Here is a 26127-nt window from a genome sequence, read left to right as displayed (position 1 = left end):
TTTCTTAGCCGCAGTCTCAGCTTTCACATAATATAACCTGTAGTATTTTCTTAGCCGCAGTCTCAGCTTTCACATAATATAACCTGTAGTATTTTCTTAGCCGCAGTCTCAGCTTTCACATAATATAACCTGTAGTATTTTCTTAGCCGCAGTCTCAGCTTTCACATAATATAACCTGTAGTATTTTCTTAGCCGCAGTCTCAGCTTTCACATAATATAACCTGTAGTATTTTCTTAGCCGCAGTCTCAGCTTTCACATAATATAACCTGTAGTATTTTCTTAGCCGCAGTCTCAGCTTTCACATAATATAACCTGTAGTATTTTCTTAGCCGCAGTCTCAGCTTTCACATAATATAACCTAACGACACATAACGTACACAACTTAGTCTACACGCTATCTTCTCCCATGTACCCGTTGTGATTTGCGGTTTAGAGAGCCGTGTAAAGCCCACTTAGTGTAGTGTCTCAGTAAACTATTGGACCACAGAATACAGAGAAACAGTGTAGTGTCTCAGTAAACTATTGGACCACAGAATACAGAGAAACAATGTAGTGTCTCAGTAAACTATTGGACCACAGAATACAGAGAAACAGTGTAGTGTCTCAGTAAACTATTGGACCACAGAATACAGAGAAACAGTGTAGTGTCTCAGTAAACTATTAGTACATTATGACAATTGTAAGGATATATTCATGCAGGCACACAGACAAACCCCCTACATCTAGTGTAAAACTAATATTAGATCATTTCACCCGCACCGAAAACCAAAGCGTGAAAAAGTGGTATTTCGAGGTACAACAAAAATAAATCCATATATTTATATATATAGCCATGCATTGCTCGAACACCCAAGTTGAATCGTGGGTTATTCTGGAGGCCTTGACATGAATATATATATAAATAAAGACAAATAACTGATAGTAACAGCTGATAGTTAAACATCCGTGTAAAAAAAACGTCGGGGTGTCTCCGGTGGTCTCATAAACATATACAGAGACAGTTGCTGGGAGGATCAACTCGGTCCACCCAGCCACGCTAACAGGACATCATGGGGTATAGGAAGTACAGAGCCTAAGTATTAAACACAAAGGTCATTCAATCTGCTGTTCAGTGGTGACTTCACATGTATGCAATCATATTTACACATTGTCTTTAATAATTGACCTAAATTTGGTATAATACAATTCACATATAGCACCGCGTGTACCCTTCCTGGGGCCCCAAGGAATTGTAGCACATAGTGTATGGGCGAATTGTTATTTGGATCTTATGGATCCAGCGGTCGTCTGGACTGGACAGGGTCACGGTCGGGGTCACCAGCTGATGTGCCATGACAGAGCTGTCACTCTTGGTTCAATAAACCCTAAAGTCCAGTTTATAGACGACATACACAGAAATTACCTTTTACATGCGCAAGGCATCTTTATTGACAAACAAGGGAGATTCCCTCTATACTATGTGAATAAAAGAACAGCAAATTAATGATATTAAAACAATACGACCTGATATATCACGAAGGCAATTCGCTCCACATCTAAGTCTGCATGCAAACAAGCGTTCGGTTGAGCGCCTGGAGAATTCTGAAGTTCTTATCTATTACATTCAGTATATCAACGCTGTGGCTATCAAGGCCTGTCTTCTGACTGCACTCTATAAAGTAAAGGTTGACGGCCCAAGGTTCCACAATGGACCATCAGTGTGCAGTGGTGGAAGAATAGCTGAATCAGATGTTTTACCATTACCACAAGACAGAAATATTCTGTTTAGTTAAAGGCCTCTATTCAAAATTTGACACCTACTTTAACTTTGGTTCTGTTCTGAGTATATTTTCGAACATACACCGCAATCAGACACATGTACATGTTTGGAGTTAGATAGATTGCCTATTTTCGAATAGCACTCAAAGTATAAAATAGCACTTATGCGGTTAATGTATGTTTTATGATAAATATCTAAATCTGCAGCAGTAATGGAAGAAGTACATTTTTCAACAAAAGTATTGTTTTGTAATACATTATTGAATATCTGCAAAGTATCTAGTAACTTAAGTTTTCAAATAATTGTAGTGGAGTACAAGTACAATATTTGATTCTGAGATGTAGTGCAGTGGAGGTAAAAGTGGGCATATTGAAAATTGGAAATACTCGAATAAAGTAAAAAGAAATACCTCAAAATTGTACTTAAGTACTTGAGTAAATGTACTTAGTTACTTTACACCATTGATCTGCAGTATCCCCAAAAAAAATAATAGGCTATACTCACGTAAAGTAAAAGTACTCAAGTACTAGTACTCGGTTACTTTCCACCATTGGGGGTGTGTGCTTCTTGGTAGAGGGCTGGCCTAATGACTAGAGTCAGGTAACCACCGACTGGACAGAGAGACCGACACGGACAGACAGATAGATAGACAGACAGACAGACAGACGTCTAGCTTCTAGGACGGAGGGAAAGTGACCTGCTGATAGAAGAGAGAGAGAGAGAGACTTTTCCTCGTGTCATAAAACCGCGACTCCCGTCTTTGAAACTAACTTTTTACAGCCCTATATAAACTAAACGACATCATTGTCGTGTGTGTCCCGAACTCATGTGACGAGAGAGAGAGAGAGAGAGAGAGAGAGAGAGAGAGAGAGAGAGAGAGAGAGAGAGAGAGAGAGAGAGAGAGAGAGAGAGAGAGAGAGAGAGAGAGAGAGAGAGCCTTCTCAGGTGTTCAGCTGCATAGAGGGGATTGTTTTTTCTTTTTTTTCCTTCCCTCCACCACAGTTTATAGAAGTGTGGGACGACGTTGTTTCATCTTGTTTGACTGTACAGTCGTTTCGTTGTGAATATTTTATTGGACTAGAATATCAACTGGCCCAGAGAGAAGGAACAGGTAAGAGTGTCATAATGTCATATACTGTAATTTGGGCTGTTTTTGGGAGCATGTTGCAGTGTCTATCTGTGTTGCCTGTTCCAACAGTGCACGATGTCCTGTGCTGTGGTGGAAAGTAACTTAAGTACATTATTGTACTTAAGTAATATTTTAAGGTGCATAATGAGTACTACTTTTGGTACTGTAAGTACATTTTTATACTAATACTTTTGTACTTTTACTCGAGTAAATTCAGAATTCAAAACTTTTTTATTTCTACATTGCAGTATTCCTTTTACTGCAGTTAAAATGTGTGTACTTTTTCCACCACTTCTGTGTGGATGTCCTTGGGGTGACACCTTAATCTGAAAAGTGTGCCATGTCGTGGAAATGATCCCAGTTCCTGGCCAGCTGTGTGAGTTGGTTGACCTCTGTAAAGCATTAATACAAAGTAAGCTTACTTATTAATGCAAGGGGTTGAATGTGACTCTTTAATGGATGTTCAACTTTCTTCTTCTTTTTTACTGAGTGCAAACTGCAAAGTCTTGTGATTAACTAACTAAGGTTTTTGAATCCAAAAGTATGCTGTGTTATGGTTGACACACACACACACACACACACACAACACACACACACACACACACACACACACACACACACACACACACACACACACACACACACACACACACACACACACACTCTCACAGAAAAACTGAAAACTGTCAGCATTTCAAACTCACAGCTAGAGGTGGGCTTACTGGGCTAACAGCTATTTATTAGTGTGTACACACACACACACACACACACACACACACACACACACACACACACACACACACACACACACACACACACACACACACACACACACACACACACACACACACACACACACACACACACAGGGCATGTATGTAGAGGTTTATTTTCAGGGCACCCAGCAGGAGGCTTTGACTCCATAGTTACAAGTCAGCTTGAAAAAGGCTTGGAGGGCTTCGGGGCATTTTTGTAGGGGGTGTTGCTCACCTAATTGCCCCTCCTGGCTCTGTGAGCCTCTTGGGACAAACCTGTAGCTACTTTCTGCTCTTTAAAAATGCATCTTAACAGTTTAAAAGGTAGCTGTAGTAGCTATGCTGATATGGTGCTTATTGGTCATATAATTGAACTTCAGTACAGTCTGAGAAGTGATGAGCACGACTACTGTAAGATGATTAAAACTCAGGCAGCGATCATCTGAGCAGTGGTGGAAAGTAACTAAGTACACTTACTCAAGTACTGTACTTCAGTGCACTTTTGAGGAATGTAAATTCCTCAAAACCTGGAGTGGTTCAAATTTTCAATACTTTTACTTCTACTCCGCTACCTCTCAGAGGCAAATATTATACTTTTTACTCTACTCCACTTGAAAACTTTAGTTACTAGTTACTTTGTAGATTTTGATTATTATTACAAAACATGCATTAACCACTTCAGCCCTATGTATACGTAGGTTATTTGAAAATAGCCGATCTACAAGCTCACAACACGTGACCTTGTAGATCTGCTATTTTCAAAGTATTTTTATACATTTGGAAACTTGTGAAATGGGACCTTCTGCATAATGAGTACTTTTACTTTCAGTACTTAGGTATATTTTAATGTGAATACCATGGTACTTTTACTCAAGTACATTTTGAACACCAGACTTTTATTTGTAACAGAGTATTTCTACATTGTGGTATTGGTACTTTTACTTTAAGTAAAAATATTTAGTACTTTTTTCCACCACTGCATCTGAGCATAAAGCTTCAGAGAGTACAAATACTGACCTGGGATCAGTGCTCAGGTCAGAAATGTCTCTACAGCCAAAGAGACAAGCCGCTCCAGTACTGTTATAGTACTTAGTAATATGTGGACGGCATGGTGTGGCTGTTTTGTTTTGTTGCTATTTTATGGCTGTAAGCAGTCTGAGAAAAGTGCTATACAATTACAATAAAGTTTTTTATTATTATTGTTATTGTTAATTATGTTATTGTGCTGTACCAGCTCAGGCAGGAGTGTGGTGGTGGAAGACATTACCATAATGTAGCGCTGGTTCCCAACCTTTTCTTGGATCAGGGCCCACTTGAAATATCAAGTGTTAGTGGCCCACGTGCATCCTCAGAGCATGCTTATTTTAATGATCAATACATTGATTGTGCTGTGCTCCAGCTTGGATCAATGGAATCGACGTTCATGTTTCCTATTTATCAGTATCCAAATGGAAATGCACTTTTCAAGGTTTTAATGGGGGAAAAAAAATACTGATTTATTTTTACATTAATGTTTGTTCAATATGATATAATCAATAGATTCTAAGTGTTTTTCCAATTATTTGGGGGCCCACTTGCAATAGCCTCACAGCCCAACATCCTCTGTCTTTTCTAAGTCGTCCTCAGACAAACCCTCTTATCGGTGTCTCCAGTCATCTCCATTCTTCATACACCTGGTTAGCTTCTTTGTTCTCTCAGCACCATCATCTTTCTTTAGCACATCCACGTAGGTGTAGGTGTGGCACAGCCCCTTTGATGGACGCCGTGTGTTGGTTCCCACAGTAGTACTAGCTTTTTGGCAGGGAGTGGACAGGTGTCAGTGACCGCCCGGCTAGTCTCAGCTTCCTGACTGGTACTATCTTCTCTTATACACTGTATACACTGTATATATACATTTCTATGGTAGGGTAGGGTCTTTTCCTTTATGACAGTGGTTCTCAACCTGCGGATCGGGACCCCCAGGGGGGTCCCCTCCCCACATGATTTTTTGGGGGGGTCCCTAGATGACAGTAAAGTGACAATTTAAGGACAATTAATGCATCAAAGGTAATCAACAAACTATACTATATAAACTGGTCAAACATTGGCCAAATTGTCAAATAATGTAAGAAGGAGAAAGAAAAAAAAATCTACAAGCTCACGTGAGCTTGTAGATGGACTATTTTCACAATATTTATCTGTGGAACAGAGTCAAACTAAATGTAATGCCTCAACTCCTACAATTGTAGTGCTTGTCAGGGTGGGGGGTCCCCAGTTCAATTATGATTATTTTGAGGGGGGTCCCCAGTTCAAATATGATTATTTTGGGCAGGTCGCGGCTTGAAAATGTTGAGAACTACTGCTCTATGACACAATAGTATTAGAACAGTATTCCTCCTCCCAATCTGTATTCGCCCAGAAAGAGATTTCAGATTTTCAGCTGTGACCATATAGCTGTAGGCTATATGCCAGCGCAAAAAGCCCAGAGCTGGTCATAACTTATCACGAATGACATGCTTGTTGTAACCCTGGGTGACCCAAAACTGATGATCCCTTTCCCACTGTTTAACCAGAACATCTTGGCTATACAAGGTTCATATCAGGCTCTGCATGACGCCGATTCGAACGACAGTCAGCCAGTGATGCTTGATGTTATACGGAATTGTGTGTTTAGACGGTGGCAAATTGAAGTAGACTGCACAGCAGGTGAAAGTACAGGGAAACCAGACTCGTTTTTCAACTTCTCCACCTGTGTTCCTTCCTGCCGTTCCATCTGTCTGTTTGTGTTAAAGCTGAGAAGCTGCAACTCCCTGAATTTGAAAAAAAAAGTGTCGTGGAGTGCTGCTTTATGGGAGAGATGGACCCGCTCGTAATTTTCAAATCAGTTTGATTTTGATCAGAGTCTGCAGAAAACTATCCCAGCGTGCAAGTGGAGCGGAAGAGTGGGCGAGATAATAGTAGAAGACAGATAAAACTGTGCTAGGAACTATGTGGTCGTCAGCACTAGCAATCAGCCAGGGTTTCTTTTTTTAATCTTTTTAAATCGCACTGAAGAGAGAAAAAGAGTGTCACACATCGATGAGACATGGTGGAGATTGGGACAGAAAAGAGCAAAGAGATAAAGGAGGGGAGAGAAATGTTAAGACTGATGAAATCTGCTTCTTTTTTTCCCGCCTGCCAGCCAGGCAGGGTGACAGATGAGCTGGAGCTGGAGGCAAATTCTTCACAGCGACTGCTCAATCCAACTCCCTCTGCCTACACAGTCAGACCTGGAGTGTTCATCTAACCACTTAAGCCCTGTATATCGACGCTGTCGGGGCAGAAACCACCTATCTCCAATATTTTAACTTTTTGTGTTTTTTCGTATTTTGGTGCCCTACTTGATCATACTACAGCGTCACACAAAAGTATCAAAAGTAGCAAATCTACAAGCTCGAAACGCGGCGCGTTTCGAGCTTGTAGATCTGCTACTTTTGCTGTATTTGAATCATAAAGTAACAGTTTTGGACATATGAGGTTTCCACCCGACAGAGACGATATACTTCATTCGGTTCGACGAAATGGCAAATAAATGCGGATCTACGCTACACAGCTGCAATGTGTTGTGACCTTGTAGATTGGCTATTTTTCCAAATTGTATTCATTTATCTTTTTGCAAAATGTGAACATTTTCGCCTGTAATCACATGCCCAAAATATAGGGACAAAACTTTAAGTAGCCTTAACTCTTGAGTTCAGGTTACTGTTGTAAATTACAACACTCCAGAGTTGAATTTGTACTTGTCTCCCTCTCTCTCCGGCCGTGCCCGTGCATGCACTTTTTTAACGCCATCAGTCGTCCATATCGCTCTCATGATGACTTTGATGGGACCAACCCCCCCCCCACTGCTGAGAAATGCTGTAATGGAGGAGGTGTCAGGCACTGCAATTTATGGCCTAAGAGAAAACATCTGATCTCTGTTTGTGGATTATGTCAGTCTCCCCACATACCTGAGCCTCTGCTGGCCACACCCAGGCCCCCAGGTGGGAGCTTCACCATCCCCCCCCCCCCCCCCCCCCCTCTCGTGCACACTTCTTTTTTGCATGGGACGTTTGGTGCAACGTGCGTGGCATGCGAAGAGGTGGCAATTTGAGACGATGCAGTTTACGTAGTGTGGGTGTGTGTGTGCGTTTGTGTGTTTACTCCTTTATGGAATCATCTGTTTACTTATACGCTTGAGAAACCTCTCCTGACAGTGAGAGGTGACGAAGAAAAACACGCTGGCAATCTTAAAATCTCTCTCTCTTCGTCTCTGTCACTGTTTCCGTCTCTATCTCTCCATCTTTCTATCTCTTTAATCGGTACGCAATGTCTTTCGCGTCGACGATCAATCAAGCAGACAAAGATGAGAAAGTTTTAAGTAATGTCCTGTAGTGTGAACTGAAGGTAATGGCTCTGACAATATGACGTTAACGCCCTCACCTCCCGCACATTACGTAGCTGCTCTTCATCATGATTACAGTCAGTCTTTAAAACCACTGTCTGAAGTTAAAACCTAAATATACTTAGTTGGCCGAAGTCCCCCAGTGCTCTGAACCAGGCCCGCTCCTGTTTTTGTTCTACACACAAAAAAATCGCTCCTGAAAACTGCCGATCTACAACACATTGCGACGCGTTCACACGTTGCGAGCTTGTAGATCTGCTGTTTCTTTTTGTCACTGAATGCTCGCCCCCCAGGATAGGAACGCTAATAGTGTTCAAGTCATTCAGGAAACGGCCTTTGGCCGTCCGGCCTGACGGAGATAATCTTCACACCAGGAGCCGATTTGCTTGGAAACTGGTTTATAAGTTATGTTTTTGGTTTAGTGTTATACTTCAAAGTTTTTATTATTATTGTTATTGTTAATTATGTTATGTGCTGTACCAGCTCAGGCAGGAGCGTATACTATACTGTATATTTACCAACAGCTTGCCGTGCATTCGCTTAAAGCTGCATGCAAATCAAACCAATAAATATGGAGATTTTGATACGACAGTGAACGCAGCCTTTTCTACTATTATGTAATTCTTTCCCTGTGCTCGCTGAAAAGATTTTCTCATAATGTAGAAAGTTTTGGGTAAAATGAAAGCTTTACTCTCCAGCACATGGCGCGTAGATCCCTTCACAGCACTGGAATATTGTGTTTAGGGAGCTCAAACATTTCTCCTCTCTATAAAAAGAACTACTCTGTACTGGCTATTGTATTATTGTGCAGCCCTCCAGTGTTGTGCTTTTTATCTCTATGCGCTACAAACAACCCATCTTTATTCTCCTGAAAAATATATTAACCCATTAAGACAGGGAACGCAACTGTGTAATTTTTTTTATTTCTTTGGCTATTCAAAAATAGCAGATCTGCAAGTTCATAGTGCGGCACTGAGTGCTGCACTATAAGCTTGTAGATCTGCTATTTGTGGAACAATTGTGAATGACTATATTGCATTTTTTAAAGCGAACTCTAATTTGTAACTCAAATCTTTGCTTCTGGGGCTGGGGGGGGGGTCCCTGGAACAAAATATTTTCAGATGGGGGTCCGTGGCCAAATACATGTCATTTTGGGTGGTCCTTGACATGAAAAAGTTTGAGCACCACTGATATTATGGCAACATATGTTTTTTTCTTCAGAAAACTGATTTAGAAGACATTTGTAGAATCATTCGTAGAATCCCCAGAAGCAAAGATTTGAGTAAAAATGTTTGTTTAAGAAAATACATATATTCAAAGATATTCACACATTTTCAAGATTAAAAAAAAATAGCAGATCTACAAGCTCATAGCGCTTGTATATCTGCTTTTGAATAGCCCAAAGAAATCTTAAAATTACACCCAGATGCGTTCCCGGTCTTAATGGGTTAAAGTTATGTTTTAGTTTGTAAAGAAAAAATTCCGTGGCACTTTTCATGTTCTTTCAGCGAGGGTAGAAGAATTGGCATGTGTGACCTGCGAGCAGTGTTCGCATGAACACATTGAGTGTGCTTGCTTTTGCACAATTTGTTCCTGGCACATCTAATCGGTGCATGCACTTTATAATCCAAATATAACTGTCATATTCATCCATATTTTGGCAGATATTTCCCACACACACCACCCAAATTAATGTTTAAATGTGGAACGTGTCTTTTTGTATTCTTATAAAGCACTTTAAAAGTTGGGTGAGGGTGACTTGAGGTTTCAAATGGACCCTTACAGTGTACAAATGGGAAGGGTCCATTTGGCTCCATTCGTACACTCTCAGAGTTGTGGGGGTCCTGGCTGGAAGTTATTCCTCTGCCCTTGTCTTTTAAACCTGATCGGACTGAGGTCTTGTGTGATTAGTACACCCCCGAATCCCACAGTGAAAGGTTGTTCTAGGAACTTCCTATGACCTTTTAGTCATGGCAGGTGATGGAAAAAAATCTATGTTTTTAATGATTTTTATGGCTACTGCAAGTTTCAAGGCATTGATTTACTGTATGCTACTGTATGCTTCATGAGACTTGACACTTCTTGAAGGGCCTGTGGGGCTGTATCGTGCATGATAAGAGAAACCAAGCTCTGCCAGTGGTTCTCAAACTTTTTCATGTCAAGGACCACCCAAAATGATATGTATTTGGCCACGGACCCCCATCTAAAAATATTTTGTTCCAGGGACCCCCAGAAGCAAAGATTTGAGTTACAAATGTTCGTTTTAAAAATATGTATTCAAAGATTTGCACACCAAGTATACAATATGGATAAAGGGGTTAACATGACTGTGACGCTTTATTAACTGATTTTCCTGGGGACCCCCTGGTACCGTCTCAAGGACCCCTGGGGGTCCCCGGACCCCACTTTGAGAACCAATGCACTAGTCTGTCTGTGCAGTGTGCACATGGGAAGGGATAACTTCATTACTATTAAAATGTTGTATTTATTTTTTACATATCATATAGTAGTACACAACACAATGGACCGACAGACATTTTAATAAACACGCATATTGACAAGCTAATTAGAGGGGGTGGTGTGCTACAGTACTACAGTATCATTGTTGAACTAGGATCAACCTTTACGGGTCCATTTGGTTTCATTTTACGCACTCATGAGTTGAATTATTGTTAAACATCTGCTTTGCTTAATTTACAGGAAGGAGACACAATTAGAGAATGTAGAAGAATTGTTATTTTGACTAAATCTTATCCAACCATAACAAAATATTCTAAGTTTTGGGGTCTGGGAGGCTAAATCTCATCAAACGGTGGTCCGTGGCTCAAATGCCGAATAAATAATGGACCTTGATATGAAAAAGGTTGAAAACCACTGCTCTAGATGCATCTCTTTGCAGAAAATGATTGCCAAATGCCAACTGTTTGCCTTTCTCGCAGAAAGTGAAATTACGACGTGCCCAGAATAGGGACCGCTAGGGTTCCTGTGGTTACGAAGTTTTAATCCATATAAAGTCCATGACATCCTCCATCAGTCACTTTAAGTTTCATCACTTCCAGAAAGTCATTTGCAATGAATTGAACCCCGGTCCTCCCTCCCAGCTGTATAATCCCAGAGTGAAGGCTTGTGGGTAGGAGGAGGATATGGGTGTATTACTGTATCTCTAATTTCCTCGTCAGCGGGGAGGAATGTCAGCGTGTTTGTCTTCTAATGAGGAAGAAGGAAAGCTAAACATTAAGACTGACTGTGGTGCTACAAGGTGACTTAGCTTCTCTGCTGAATACATACTTTGAAACGCCATTATGGGTGACACAGTTTATCAAACTAACCGATTTAATCAATTATAGCAAATTATTGATTTTGAAAAAGAAAACAGATTTTTTGCGAAAACATTTAGTGATTTATCAGACTATTTAGTCCATTATAAAAGATCTATTCAAATGTTTTGTGTCGATTCATTGATATATAACTACATAAACACGCTTCTAGATACCTAAAAAGTAATCAATAGCAAAATTATCGATAGTTGCATGCAGTCCTATACGGCAAATGCCTTAAAAAAGGGTCTTAATCGTTTGCCCTGGGATGGTTGGTTGGTCTCTCTGATAAAAAAAAAAATCTGCTCGCAATTAAGGATTAGTTCCCTTGCTGTCCGTTTCCAGGTTATGCCTGTCCCACTAGTAGCTTAACTCTGACACTGCAGCTATATATGTGGGCTCCACGCTGGATGATGTGGGTAATCTGGGCTCGGCTGTGATGAGGCCCAGCGTCACACACACACAGGCCTCCAGACGTTTGACTCTGTGACAATGGAGAAAATGAACCAAGACCGGATTACACCAGTCCCACATTCCTATCCAAACCTGTTTGAGACAGCACCCCCCCCATACCCAACACCACACACACACACACACACACACACACACACACACACACACACACACACACACACACACACACACACACACACACACACACACACACACACACACACACACACACACACACACACACACACACAACGCACGCGCTAATCCTTTGCTCACACAGACAGATACAGCGCTGAAGCATGCCGTTACATGTCATACACACACTCATGTGCAAAGTGCGGAGAGGATTCTTAAAGCAACTTGAAATATGTGTCTGTGTTGAGCGAGTCAGTCAGACAACTCATTAGTAGTAAACCTTAAAAATGCCTCAATCTAAATGAGTCACAGTCACCGTCTGAAGTGCCTTTCGCACTCCTGCAGCTCGTTTTGTATCCACTGTGATCCTGGTGACATCTTTGCCGTTGCATTGCTTAAACTTTTCTAAGAGAATACCACTTTCTTTTAAAACATCAACCCTCTAGACTTGGTAAACTGGACCCGAGTTGGCTCTGCACTTGGACCGTTTTTTCCGTCCACACCAAATCTCTGCTCCCAAAAAATAGATCTGCAAGCTCACAGTCACAACACGTCGTAAGGTGACGCGTTGTGAGCTTGTAGATCTATTTTCTGGGTAGTTTTGAGTAGTAGTTTGACAATTTTTTGCTATGTTACCCCCAGAATATGGATGCTGGGGTTCAAGTGGTTAATGACAGGCACACGGAACTGACGGAGGGAGCTAGCGCTGTAGGTTAGCCTCAACACCCAAGTACTGTATGTGTGTGCAAGTTTCCCCCGTGTGATGGCAAGGAATAGAGACTAGACTAGAGGGACATCCAACTTCATCGGGGTGTCTGTTTACGTGTGTGTGTGTGTGTGTGTGTGTGTGTGTGTGTGTGTGTGTGTGTGTGTGTGTGTGTGTGTGTGTGTGTGTGTGTGTGTGTGTGTGTGTGTGTGTGTGTGTGTGTGTGTGTGTGTGTGTGTGTGTGTGTGTGTGTGTGTGTGTGTGTGTGTGTGAGTGAGGTTTGACGTAGTTGCCGACAGACTGCGGACAGCCTACTGCGAGACAGCCGGAGGTGTTTTGTCATCACGACCTGTTAGAACGGGTTGTCAGTCTTGGATGCCTCTCTTTGCACCCTGTGCATACACAGTAAAATATAGTGTTCATTTAAAGGAGTAGTTCACCCAAAAAATGACTTATTTTCTATCAATTACACACCCCATGAAGCATTGAATTCATGGAGATTCTTTAGTTTTTGACGCATTCCTGAGACAATAATTTGATGACCGGGTGTATTTCCGGTAGGAGACTCAAAGAGACTTCTTTGAATCTCCTACCGGATACATTACCGTATGCATCTTTCTGCTGGTTATCAAATTATTGGCTTAGGAATGCGACAAAAACAAAAAAATCATCATGAATTCAGTGCTTCATGGGGTGTGTAATTGATAAAAAATAAGTTTTTTTTTGTGAACTATCCCTTTAACTCAGAGACTGTACAAAAAAAATGTATCCAAGAAAGTACGGTAAGCGTTGATCAGGGAGGTTACATTTGTACACTCTCAGAGGTAGACACACACGGATGAATGAACAACTGCATAGTTGTGTCGTTTCCTCTTCTCCTGTAGAATGCCTCCATTGTCGAAGCACGTTTCTGCTGCAACGTGTCTCTTTGTCCGTAAGCTTATGATATTCTCTTCCTCTCTTGAGGTTAATTTACACTCTCGTTGAAATACCATGTAGTACATCAAAGACAAAAAAGGCTGTGTTTCCCCCTCCCTCTGTTTCTTGTGTCTTTATCCTTTTTTTTTTCTCCCCGGTTTCCTCTCGTTGGAGGACTCTTAAGGCATGTGACTTGCATCACCTAATGTTTGTTATGTCGCTGCTTGTTTCTCGTCATGCTCTGTTTGAACAGCAGCTCTGTGTACAGGTTCACTGTTGATCTTTGACCAGAGCTGTCCTTTTCTCTTTCTGTTCCACTCTCCTTTTCTTTCTCTAATCTGTTTAAAAAAAACTAAAACATTTAGACCGGGAAAGAATCTGTCTGTGTCATTTTTAGATTTCTTTGGCTATTCAAAAATAGCAGTTATGCAAGCTCGCCGCACTATGAGCTTGTAGATCTGCTATTTTTTTTTTAATCGTGAACATTTTTGCAAATCTTTGAATTTAAAGCGAACGTTTGTAAGACAAATCTTTGCTTCTGGGGGGTCCCTCCCTGGAACAAAAATATTTTACAAATGTTTGGTTTAAAAAATGAAAAGATTTGCACAAATATTCAAGATCTTTAAAAACAATAGCAGATCTACAAGCTCATAGTGCGGCAGCTTGTATATCTGCTATTTTTGAATAGCCAAAGATGCGTTCCAGGCCTTTTTTTAATGGGACAACAAACATACACCATAATAATAATTTGGTCCCCACTTCTCTGGGGTTATTTATTTTTTCACTGGCACATGCGTTGAAATGTGTCCTCTGCGTGTACCCATCCTATAACTACATTAGGAGGAGCAGTGAGCGCTATTAGTACAGCGCTCGGGGAGGATTTGGCGCTTAATATGTTTCTTACTCAGGGACAGTTCGACAGTGCAAACCGGGGACCTTCTGTTTCTCAGGCAGCCTTTCTACTCACTTGGCTACAGCTGTAAAAGCTTGTGTCTCTCCATTGTAATGTTTCTCTTTCTCTACTTTCGCTACTTACTGGGTGTAGCTGAATCTGGTTTTAGCTCATTTATCGCTTTTTTAAACACCCTCAAAACTTCACAAAAACAACTTTTCCATAATACCTTTCAGTTTGTGTTCATTGTGCATAATGAAGACAAATACACATCACATTGACAATAAAGAACAAAGTCTTCCAATATTGGATGCTACAGAGACTACTGTTGCAACTTGCAAGGCATTCTTTCTCTTTCTTTCTTTCTACTGTCATGTTTTGGGGCTTTTCTGAGCCTTCATTGATAGTCCCAGTTGAGACGGATAACGGAGAGAGTAGAGGAGTGACAAAATGGTCCGGCCGGACAGTTTTCTTTGGAATACATTGCACCAGATGATCTGAGCAAGAGGGCAACTCCACCCTGGCTCACTGTGTGTGCTGCTTTCAACACCCAAGTTGTTATCTCTAAACAAAATTCCCCACAATCTCTGCATTCCATGTCATTGTCAAAGGCTGCTTTTACCCTGCGCTTCATGCAAGACTATAATAATGCGTGTCTTCAAGCGTCCATAGCGCACAGTTCCTCGTGAAGATCAAAGCCAAAACATGAAGCCTCGGTTGTTAAGCCAGCCTGTCTTGTATGTTAATGCTAGATCATTGTCTCTCACAGTCTTGTCTCCCCGAAGCTGGTCAACATTGTGTGACTGACTACTAGGAATTATATTTAGCATACCTTCTGGGACTGTTTAAATATGTAACTTGTTTATCAATCCCACATGACAGCTAAAACTAGTGAGGCTGTTTGACCTGAGGCCGATTCTACAAATGCCGTCTGACTCGGTAGTTCTCTCATAAATTCAAGATTGAATGTATGTCAACCCCCAAAATTATATGTATTTGGCCGCGGACCCCCATCTCAAACATTTAGTTCCAGGGACCCCCAGAAGCAAAGATTTGAGTTACTAATGTTCGCTTAAAAAATATATACATATTCAAGGTTTGCACAAATTTTAACGATAAAAAAAATAAATAGCTTGTGAGCTTGTATATCTGCTATTTTTGAATAGCCAACGCACAAATCTAAAATGACACAGATTTTAATGGGTTAACCCTGAAGGGAGTTTGAGGGTTGTAATTGTACTCAGGATAGTTACTACCGTGTAATTACTAGTTCTAGGCTGTATTACCGGTCATTACTGCCAGTTTAGTCTACAGTCTTGTTACCTGTGCTGTAATGTTGCTCATCTACGGTAATCTAACTTTATTTATAGTGAGTGACCTCTTGCCACCATCTCATCTATGTAACCGCACCGCTGTCAGTCTGTCATTCAAAACGTATGGGGTGTTTTCTCTTTCCATCACACACAGACACAACAATCTGACGATATGATCGGATTACATGGATTCATTCAGGTTTACTCACCCTAGCCTGAAGCCTATAGCACAGACACAGCCTGCTGTTATTCTCTAGTATTCTCGCCAAGCACATTGTTTGTTCGTATTTTTGTATTGTTTGTATTTAAGACTAGATGCACTATGAGTGGTTTAACCACTTTAAACCCTATGTACTTAGTGGACAGGAGTCCCCCAGGGGCAGTGGTGGAAAAAAGTACTCCCAATGTTTTACTTGAGCAAAAGTACAAAAGTATTGGTATCAAAATGTACTTAAAGTACCAAAAGTAAATGTACTAAAATGTTTGAAAATAGCCTAGGTATAAAATACGGCTAAAGTGGTTAACGTATGTTTTATAATGTAATAATTTATATCTGCAAAGTAACTAGTGAGTAGTGACTAAAGTTTTCAAATAATTGTAGCGGAGTAAAAGTATAATATTTGCCTCTGAGATGTAGTGGAGCAGAAGTAAAAGTACTGATAATTGGAAATACTCCAGTAAAGTAAAAGTACCTCAAAATTGTACTTAAGTGCAGTACTTGAGTAAATGTACTTAATGGTTACTTTACACCACTGCCCAGGGGTCTATACTAGGCCCCCTACTGTTTTCACTCAACAGTAGATATTCCTTGTCAAAAATACATACCCACAATGAGCATTGTGAGCTTGTAGATCTGCCTGTTTTTTTCCCCACAGAATGTTAGCCCCAGAATAGGGATGCCAGGGTTCATGTGGTTATCAGCGTATAGGTCAGAAATGAAAGAAGAGGTAGCTCTGCTCGTAGCCACGATGCATTAATGTGTTCGTGAAGATGCCAACGTTTCGACCTGACAAAGAGAGTCTTTTTGAAACGTTGGTATCTTTATAAATACATGAATCTTTTGCATCGCGGCCATGAACACTGCGACCTCTTCTTTCATTCTTACGCCTTTGCAGCGTGGTCAGCACCTCTGCACTATTGGTATGTGCTATTCCTGCTTGCTTTTAAAGCGTAGGTCAGAGGCCTGAAAACGTATGATGGTAAATGGTGCATTTATATAGCGCTTTTATCCAAAGCGCTTTACATAGATTGTGCATTACGTTCACCCATTCACACACACATTCACACACCGATGGCGGAGGAAACCATGCAAGGCACCAACCTGCTCATCGGGAGCGATTAGGGGTTCAATGTCTTGCTCAAGGACACTTCGACACCAACTCTGGGGGAGCCCGGGATCGAACTGGGAACCTTGCGGTTTCCAGTTCACTCTACCCGGCCACTCTCTACCCCTGAGCCACTGCCGCCCGTATGTTGCTATATCAGAGAGGTGCTCAAAACGTTTTCATGTCAAAGACCCCCCAAAAATGTATTTGGCCGCCGGCTCCCATCTACAATTATGTTGTTCCAGGCACCCCCAGAAGCAAAGATTTGAGTTTAAAATGTTCGCCTTAAAAAAATTATATATTCAAAGATTTCCACCCATTTTCACGATTTTTCTAAAATAGCAGATATACAAGCTCATAGCGCGGCATGAAGTGACGCGCTATGAGCTTGTATATCTGTTATTTTTTAATATACAAAGTATAGAATAATAGTTAAAGTGGTTCAAATCTAAAATCTAAAATGACACTGATGATTTCTTGGGTTAAGCCCGTTTTATACTGTTGGATGCCAAAAATAGCCGATCTACAAGCTCACACGGATGCGACACGTTATGAGCTTGTAGGCTAGCTTAATTTCAGCCCACGACACCACCACGGTACGACGGAGCATAAATTAAGCATTTAAAGCGTTGCAGAGAAAAAGCGCAGCGGCCTGAATTTCACTTAAAATATTTCATTGTTCCGACATGTTTGATCTGCTCTGTGGATGCAATCGCTGCAGAGAGAAAATTGTTTAGCCTGAAACACTTATTGCTTTCATTCTGTCCGTGTGGTAGTTTGATAGAGATTTAGATATGATGACTGACTGCTGAATAAAAAGGCTCTGGTTCCGGCCAAGACATTTTTTCACTCCAAGCCCAAAGATAATACACTTTTTAGTAACTCCATCTTAATCTGCCTATGCTATTCTGGCTGCAAAGTGAGAGCAGAGGATTGACAGGATGAGAATTGTTTTTCTTCTTTGGCCTAAGCACTTAAGCCCTGTAGCCAACGTACTTTGTGCGACGAATATAGCCAATCTGCAAGCTCGCATCGCGACGGGTTTTGGGGAGCTTGTAGATCTGCTATGTTTGCTACTTTTTCTTCAGTACATCCATCACACATCAGGGGGAAGAATATTGTGAGTGGGACCGGGTGCAGCCTGCTATCTCCTGATGAGAGACATTTGCATCTGGCACTGGCATCAAAATGTACTTAAAGTACCAAAAGTAAAAGTACTCAGTATGCAGAATGTCCCGTTTCACAATGTCTAAAATGTATTTAAAAAAAAGAAAATAGCAGATCTGCGCTACTTCATTTTTTTTAGTAAAAATATAGACAATTGGAAATACTCTAGTAAAGTAAAAGTACCTAAAATTGTACTTAAGTACAGTACTTGAGTAAATGTACTTAGTTACTTTACACCACTGGACACACGTGTGTTTGTGTGCGTGCGTGTGTGTGTGTGTGTGTGTGTGTGTTTTGTGCATAATGCGTTCATGCCTTTGCCTGTATAAAATGCATTTTAGAGATATGTAATATTACTTGACAGAACGCCATTGATCCCTCCTGACCTTCTTGCTGCTGTGAGTGAAATCCTTTCCCCTTCTCTTTTGAGAGGAAGTCTCTGTTCAGTGGGGAGCTATTGTTACCCCATCTTATCCTCTTTTACCTGAGCTGGCAGTGAATTAAACTTCCAGCAATCTAACTGAACTCAACACGGAACACTGGGACTCATTGGAGATTTCCCTTTTCATATCTTAACTTCCACAATTCCTTTGATGCTCGGAAGCCTTTGTGTGAGTCTCTTTTTCTTCTTTTTTTTTTTTTGGCACTCTGGCTGTAACTTATGCGGAAGTGTGGAATAAAAAAAATTAGAAGAAGGCACAGGCTTTCAAAAGGACCGGAAGATGGATGAAGACTTTGAAGCGCATACATCTTTACATCTCTGCAATTGCAATTTGGGTATTTGGGTATTTAGCACAGTTTCTTTTATGAAGTGCTACAAAGTAACAAGAATACCAGGTAAAACTCAAACCTGGCATCTGTCTAAACAACACGTGATCTAAATCAGTGGCTCTCAAACTTTTTCATGTCAAGGACCCCCAAAATGATATGTATTTGGCCGCGGACTCGGAAGATTTGAGTTACAAATGTTCGCTTTAAAAAAAATATATAATATTCAAGGTTTGCACAAATTTTCACGATTTTTCAAAAATAGCAGATCTACGAGCTTGTATATCTGCTATTTTTGAATAGCCAAAGTACAAAAGGTTAAAGTGGTTAAAATGATTGTGATGCTATATTAACACATTTTGCTGGGGACCCCCTGGAACCCCCCCCCCCCCAAGGACCCCTGGGAGAACCAATGATCTAAATAACATTAAGCATTTTGTGGACAAGCAAACCGTAGCTATATATCGTATCTAAATGACATGCATGGCATTATGTCAATGAGCAATCGCCACCATACATCTGCATACATTAGTATAACTAGCAGTCTAGCATCTATCAAAATAGGCAACAAGAAGCGATGCAAAGAATAAGGAGTGCTATGGACTGAAGATGTGAGTTTTCAGACTGCAGCAGAACATGGGGAGTCAGTCACTCTGCAGTCTGAAATAGGGGCTGTCATTCCACAGCTTTCCACATCAAATCTTTTGAAAATAGCTGATCTACAAGCTCACAATGCGTCATCGTGACGCATTGTGAGCTTGTAGATTGACTATTTTCAAATGGCCGAAATGTATATAGGGCTGAAGTGGGTAATGTATGTTTTGTAATAATAATAAAAATCAGTATCAGTAAAGTAACTAGTAACTAAAGTTGTCAAATAATTGTAGTGGAGTAAAAGAACAATATTTGCCTTTGAGATGTAGTGGAGTAGAAGTAAAAGTACCTCAAGGAAATAGGGGGTGTCATCCCACAGCCTGGGAGCACAGAGAGAGGAGTTTAGGATGCTTGGAGCTTTGACCAGGGTGTTTTAGGGAAGGGAGGGGCAGATGTCCTGTGTTGGCTGATTTGAAGTGTACGGGAACGGGTGAACACAGCTGGATCATGTCCTGAAGGCAAGGGGGTGCCAATGGCCTTGATTTTGCCACCAGTTATTTTGAACTGGGTGTGTGGGCAGCAACTGGAACCCAGTGAAGGGATTGTAGAAGTGGGGAGACGTGAAGATTTAGGGAGGTTGAATACCAGGCATGCCACGGCATTCTAGATCAATTGAAGTGGCTTGAGAGAGAGAGAGAGAGAGAACGTTTGTAGACCAGCAAGGGGGGGAGCTGCTGTAGTCGAGCCTGGAGATGACTGAGGTTTGGATAAGGAGCTGGGCAGACTCCTTGGTGAGGAAGGGTCTGATCCTCTGGATGGTGTACCATCATGGTGTTTCGCAAACAGTGGGTCAGGACCTGTGTCTGTCTGGGTCGCGGACCAATTTTTAGTAAATATCCCCTTTTTTTGTTTCCTACAAACAAAATATATATATATTATTTCAAAATATAAAAAATATATATATATCATTTCATTTTATCAATGAAAAACAATTCCAACTTTTTTCAAAAGTATTTCATAAATAAAATCACAAAAACCTAATAATTTCTATAAATAAAAGAAAACGTTTAAGAAGTAGTGAAAATAGCAGATCTACAAGCTCACAACCCGGGCGTTGTGAGCTTGTAGATCTGCGGTTTTCACTAGTTTGGTTTCCGGGCAAACTATCTAATAGTTTGCCCAGCAGTGTGTGCCTCCTTGAAGGACGGCTGTCTGTCCAGGACCACTACCAGGCTCAGATAGGCAGAGATGTACTGTTGTGGAGGAATTCCGTATCAATCATCAATCAGTAATTGTTGAGTTTTTACGCAATAATTCCAGTGCATAATAAGCAAAGATGATACCACCCTAGGATACCACACTAATGCAATACTAGCCTAATGGTAATGGCAGATGAATCTGTTGGAACTTAACATTGATACAGTACAACATGCATTTTGCGTCGATGCGTTCTGTTTCGTTTCCCCACATTACATTGTTGCAACACGCATCGTGCATTGAGCCTTTCCCTTTTGTTTTCCCCTCTAACAGTACACTTTTACGCAATAGGTCCCTGAAGTTACATTGTGTTGTGACTGCTCATCTATCAGGAAAAGGAGTGGAAGACAGTGAAAAATGATGGTATGGCTGTGAAGAGAAAGACGTGACGAATGGCTTAAAATATAGCTGTGATGTATGTATGTATGTTGACTTTGATAATCCTTGACACACTTCCATGCCATTAGCACTGTGTGTACGCAAACACACATTACGGGTCTATATGCACGCACACACACACACACACACACACACACACACACACACACACACACACACACACACGCACACTCCTAAGAGAAGTGGAATGCTGTGTTGTCATTCCTTTGACCCTGAATGTCACTCAAAAAGAAGAATCTTGGCTGTGTGTGTTGTTGGAGCCGGCCCAGCCGAACTCCAGCGAATTCCATTCATACCACCCACACAGTCACTCGCCCACACCCTCTGCCTCGAGATTTATTTAGTATCTTTAGACAAGCAGGATATTCATCTGCCTTTTCTTGCTGCAGAGTCCGTAAATGAACTATAGGAATCGATAGTGGATGAAAAAGCACTTTAACAGCAGTTCCCCTTTCCTCTATTCCTCCAAGCTAGAGTAACTACCTCTTCTTCTTCCTCCACTGGCCTGACTCTTTTATTTTGATGGAAGTCATATCCAGGAATTAGTTTTATGATTGGCTGGCTGTGTATTCGAGCCGATTCCTTCCTGAGCGGTGGCCAATGATGACAGCAGGGGACGTGTGAGGTCAGAGCTCAGGGTTGTTGCGATAGGATGTTCCTCTCTCTGTCTCCTGTGTCGTCTGGAGGACACGGTCGCTGTTTGCTTCTCTTCCTGTTCCTAAACACAAGGGTGGAAGCCTGGAAGGATATCTTCAAGGCACAGTAGCCTTGGATAAGGCAGTGTGATGGGGACATCTGTCAGACAGGGCTGTCTGTCACCATTAGAACATTTAAGTTGATGATCAATGGCGGAAAAAGTACTCTAATTCTTTACTTAAGTAAAAGTACCAATACTGCAATATAGAAATACTCTGTTACAAGTAAAAGTCCGTAATTCAAAATTTACTGCAAAAGTATTGGCATCAAAATGTACTTAAAGTACCAAAAGTAAAAGTACTAAAATATTTGAAAATAGCAGATCTACACGCTCACAACGCGTCGCGATGCGACACGTTGTGAGCGTGTAGATCGGCTATTTTCAAATAGCCTAGGTATAACATAGGGCTAAAGTGGTTAATGTATGTTTCATGATATCATAATTTATATCTGAAAAGTAACTACCGTAAATTTCGGACTATAAGCCGCGACTTTTTTCCCATTTTTCGACCCTGCGGCTTATATAACGGTGCGGCTTATCTATGGATTTTTACAGCTAACGGCCACTAGGGGACCTCCTAAATCTATGGATTTTACACCCGCGGCTTATAGTCCAGTGCGGCTTATATATGTTCCAAACATTCAATTTAGCTGCTGCGGCTTATAGTCAGGTGCGGCTTATAGTGCGAAAATTACGGTAGTAACTAAAGTTTTCAAATAATTGTAGTGGAGTAAAGGCCCTTACACACCGGGGACGATTTTTTCATGCGAATAATACGTTTTTTTTAAAACCTTATAAAGTCAATGCAAGCTTCCACGGAGCGAAAAAGCGTCTTATTTATTTATTGAGTCTGAATTTTGCGTATATTCGCATAATCGCCGGTGTGTAATGACCTTAAAAGTACAATTTTTTCCTCTGAGATGTACTGTAGTGGAGTAGAAGTAAAAGTATTGGAAATTGGAAATATTCAAGTAAAGTACAAATACCTCAAAATTGTACTTAAGTACAGTACTTTACTTTCCACCACTGTTGATGATTCATTGTTATACCTATAATTGCGATGAACAATTTAATCGTGGTTTTGTCTGTGTGTCAACGCTGGAACATATGAAGACAAATGACATTTCTGTTTGGCTTCTAGGCTTTGAGGTTGCACAGGGCAGATATGGCAAATAACCTAAATATACAAAGAAATGCCTGACATAATTTATAACTATATTTTCCAAAAAACATTAATAGTGGAAATAGCCTATCTGCAAGCTTGTAGATCTGCTATTTATTTCCCCTATTTTTGAACATGTTTGAAAATATATCAACATTTTTCAACATGGAAACCATTATGACGATTACGTAAAAATAATTGCGACGACTATCTCAAATAATTGTGATTATGTAAGAATTGTGACAGGCATATCTGTCAGTCTCTTCTCTCTCTCTCTCTCTCGCTCTCTCACTCTCACTCTCTCTCTCTCTCACACACACAGAAAAACTAGGATTTTGATCTTTGCACATAATGCAACACAGTTCTAGAATTTAGAGTAATGCAAACAGGCAAGAGATGTAGGCACAGTTGCACAATTCATATGCTTGCAGCATGATTTGCTTTAGTAACGTGAATCCCACTGTAATTGCTTTGTCACGCGTTCAAGCGATGAACGTGACGATTACGGTGAGTGACACTGTGTGCACGCCAGCTTTTGTTGCCTGAGTCAATATTTAGATATTTGATATTCATATCAGGCAAGCCCCCCTCCTATATATAAACCCATTGAACTTCAAACTCCATTTTAGCCAGGTTAGACTCATTGAAAACACACACCCCTGGTTCTGGTGACTGATCTTGTCCTTCTAATGTCTTTTTCAATTACCTTTAAAATTTCCCCCCCTCCTTTATTAATTAACCCATTAAGACCGGGAACGCATCCGAGTCACTTTAGATTTCTTTGGCTATTCAAAAATAGCAGATATACAAGCTCATAGCGCGGCACCGAGTGCCGCGCTACGAGCTTGTAGATCTGCTATTTTTGAAAAATCGTGAAAAAATATGTTTTATTTTTTTTTCAAAAAACTGTTAGGATTTCGATTTTTTTTAAGAATCGCCTCAGGTCTTAATGGGTTAATGTTTTTGAAAATGAAAAAAAATAATACAATGAATGAAAAAAAGTAATTCATTCTCACTCCCTCATGCTTTAGAAGGACAATATCAGTCACCAGAACAAGGGACGTGTGTTTTAAATGAGTCTTACATGGTTAAAATGGAGTTTGAAGTTCAATGTGGGGTTTATATCAAATGAATGGGCGGTGCACACAAAAGCCCAAGTAGACATTATGAAATGACCCTTAAAGTGCTATAAAGTGAAGTACCCCTCTAAAGGGAACCCTAATTCCAGTGCATAATAAGCAAAGATGATACCACACTAATGCAATACTAGCCTAATGGTAATGGCAGATGAATCTGTTGGAACTTAACACTGATACAGTACAACATGCATTTTGCGTCGATGCGTTCCGTTTCGTTTCCCCACATTACATTGTTGCAACACGCATCGTGCATTGAGGCTTTCCCTTTTGTTTTCCCCTCTAACACAGTACACTTTCACTTTTGTCTGTGCCTCTCGAACACACTGCCGTTCTCTCCCCCTAGAATCGAGACGCAGAGCAGAAACATCAAAGCGTGCGTGGCGGCCACAGCGGTGCGATTGATTGCATCATCATACACAGCCTAGGAGGCGGCCTTGGCGTGACCCCTCCCCCCTCCCACATGGCCGCCTGCGTTGCTCTGTAAACACGGAACCATGCTGCGCATTTGGTGGCAGATATTTAATAAGGAACCCATTTGAGATGTTTAACAAAAAAAGGAGTCGACTGCTGCATTTTGAGCTTTCACCATGGCTCCTTGACATAATATAATAGGACATCTTAACTTATTTTTTTAGAGAGGGGATTGATGAAATCCTGCTACCCCGACCTCCAAAACTTGCCTCTGGTTAAACACAGAACAGCCTGTGCCGACCACTAGCTGCTCTTTGACTTGTTCGCAGCCGTTTGCAAATATGTAACCAAAGGTCTTCAACATGACCCCAGTGTCGAGTGCTATGTGTGCATTCACAGCCTGCTGCATAGAGCAGTACACTGTTAACCCATTTAAACTGGGAACGCATCTCTGTGTAACCACTTTGACCATTATTTTATACTTTGGCTATTTTAAAATAGCAGATCTACAAGCTCATAGCGTGGCACAGAGTGCTGCGCTATGAGCTTGTAGATCTGTGAGATATGTGTTGTCAGATCTGAGCTTGTATATCTGCTATTTTTGAATAGCCAAAGTGTAAGATAATGGTTAAAGTGGTTAATGTGTGCATTTGTAACTCTGAGGGGTTACATTTTGTACCCCCTCAGAGTTAAATGAATTACAAGGGTCGCCGTGATCATGTGCAGTCACACAGTCTGCTGTGTGTGTGCAGTGGTGATAGCTGTCTCTCCTAACCACAATATAATGGGTCTGAGCCTCATAATAGCTGATGTTTGCCCTTGAGCAACATTCTGAAACCCTACCTGTATCAACAGGTGCCGCTCCTGGCTGGCGTTGCACTCTTGACTTCTCACAGAAACACATGGAATAACGTGAAGTTCCTTACATTTCCACGCCAAGGAGCACCCAAATTAACATGCATTTGACCACAGACCCCCATTTAGAAATATTTTGTGCCAGGGACCCCCAGAAGCGAAGATTTGTGTAATATATTTCAAAATTATTAAAATGTTTTCGTATTTTCTTTATTTAAAAATGTTATGGTCCATGTTGAGCTTGTACAGCTGCTATTTCTGAATAGTTGGAAGTAACTAACTAATTTAGCTGGTGACCACCTGGCTGGTACCCCCTCCTCAAGGACCCACTTTGAGAACCAGTGCCTTACAAGACAGTATATACTTATAAGTGTGTACAGTATGCATTTTGCTGTTGGAATTACATTTCTGTGGGATCACTTCATGTTGATACTTTCTACTGAGCTCAGTCAGTCGCATGCAGAGCTACAGTTTGTAAGCAGATACTGCATGTGAGCAGCACTAACCATCACTTAGACCAGTGTTTCTCAAACTTTTTCCATGTCAAGGACCCCCAAAATGTATTTGGCTGCG

General features: G+C 41.0%; 1 protein-coding gene across 1 annotated transcript in view; it reads left to right on the top strand.

Annotated features, from left to right (window-relative positions):
* Positions 1-2477: 2477 nt before the first annotated feature.
* Positions 2478-26127, top strand: part of palm3 (paralemmin 3) — a 58256-nt gene continuing 34606 nt past the window's right edge. Inside the window, exon 1 of the mRNA XM_080419292.1 lies at positions 2478-2871. The gene's annotated coding sequence lies outside the window, so the exon portion shown is untranslated. The remainder of the gene's footprint in view (positions 2872-26127) is intronic.

Source organism: Gymnoscopelus braueri (genome assembly GCF_963280865.1).
Source record: "Gymnoscopelus braueri genome assembly, chromosome: 2".
NCBI classification, from domain to species: domain Eukaryota; kingdom Metazoa; phylum Chordata; class Actinopteri; order Myctophiformes; family Myctophidae; genus Gymnoscopelus; species Gymnoscopelus braueri.
The sequence above is the reverse complement of the archived record's forward strand: the minus strand, read 5'-3'. Positions and strand labels throughout refer to the sequence as shown.